The sequence below is a fragment of the Dipodomys spectabilis genome, unplaced genomic scaffold (assembly GCF_019054845.1).
Source record: "Dipodomys spectabilis isolate Male_0828 unplaced genomic scaffold, ASM1905484v1 ptg000242l, whole genome shotgun sequence".
Taxonomy (NCBI): domain Eukaryota; kingdom Metazoa; phylum Chordata; class Mammalia; order Rodentia; family Heteromyidae; genus Dipodomys; species Dipodomys spectabilis.
In genome coordinates this window covers 3,340,536-3,342,137 of record NW_024870919.1, presented here as the reverse complement: position 1 = coordinate 3,342,137, position 1,602 = coordinate 3,340,536, and positions in this window count along the sequence as shown.

The following is a 1,602-nucleotide window of genomic DNA, read 5'->3' as shown; positions in this document are numbered from 1 at the left end:
CACATAATTAATGCAAATTCCCAGACTAACTAGAGGCAGGACTGTTTCTATTTTGTCTCCAAGCACATGAGTTAGAACCTAGCTCTGCCCTCTTGACTCTGGGGCCCTTGGTTGCCTGAGAAGTGGGAAAGAGACAGTCTTCCTGCTCTGGGGTTATGTGAAGGCACACTGCAAAAGGCCTCCTGACTGGGAAGTGTTCCCTTCTTTTCTCCTGACGTCCAAACATTAATCTATCATCTTCCTTCCTTCCTTCCTTCCTTCCTTCCTTCCTTCCTTCCTTCCTTCCTTCCTTCCTTCCTTCCTTCCTTCCTTCCTTCCTTCCTTCCTTCCTTCTTTCTTTCTTTCTTTCTTTCTTTCTTTCTTTCTTTCTTTCTTTCTTTCTTTCTTCTTTTCTCTCTTCCTATCTATCTACCTACCTACCTACCTAGGTATCTCTTTGCCAGGTCTTGGGTTGAACTTAAGGCCTGGGCACTGTCTGTAGCACTCTACTACTTGAGCCACAACACCAATTCTGGCCTTTTCTGTGTATGTGCCTCTGAGGAATCGTACCCAGGGCTTCTTGCATGCTAGGCAAGCACTCTCTCACTAATCCACATTCCCAGACCCCTCATATTTTTCTTAATGGTAGTTTTTACGTAAGTATGCTACCATTTTATGTCCCCAAGTTTAATTTTCTGAAGACTGGTTACTTCTAAAAAATCCTATTTTCTGTTCCCCTGCCTGGTTTGTGACTGTTCCTGCATTGTCCTCATAATAAAATGCTAATAAAGACTGCTGAGATCTTCAGTGTGCATCATATAATGACACAGGCCTGGAACCCTGGAAGAGAAAGCAATAGTCCTGATATGAAGAGGATGATGCAGTAGGTGCAAGGATCATATCTGAAAAATAAATAAATAAATAAATAAAAGAAGCATCATTGCATACAGTGTGTTTGAACTCAGGGAGGTAATATACACACATAAATAAGTAGGGCACTGATACATAAACGTGGCCTTCTCTTTTTGAAAAATTTTTTGAGGCTATCCCATGGCTTAAACTCAGGGTCTGATGCGTTCCTCAGCTGTTTTTCCCAAGGCTGCGGCTTTACCACTGCCACAGCTCCACTACCAGCCATCTGGTGGTGAATCGGACATAAGTGCCTCCCAGGCTTTCCTGCCTGGTCTAACCTGTTTCTCCTGCTCAGCTTTCTCTCTCAAAGCTCGATCCCTACCTTCTGGGCCACTGCTCCACTTCTGGTTTTCTGGTGGTTTATTGGACATAAGAGTCTCACAGACTTCCTGCTAAGGCTGATTTTGAAGGGTGATCTCCCAAAAAGGTTTCAAGCGGCTTTCCTCAGGGACTCACCAAGGAGCCCCTCCACACAAACCTGTAGTCTAAATCTCAAGAGGCACTAGAGAAAAGTGATGCATGACGATGCTTCTAGTGTATTCTAGATACTTAAGGTTGGAGACACACAACACTCCTAATTATTAGATCGTTTTGTAGGCAAAAGAAGCAATGCAGACAGTATAAGGATCGCTCTAGCTTTTGGTCCACCCATCTTGAGACAGTAAATTGTTGTAGCTCAATGCTAACTGGCAGAGCTGGCATGTCCTGTGG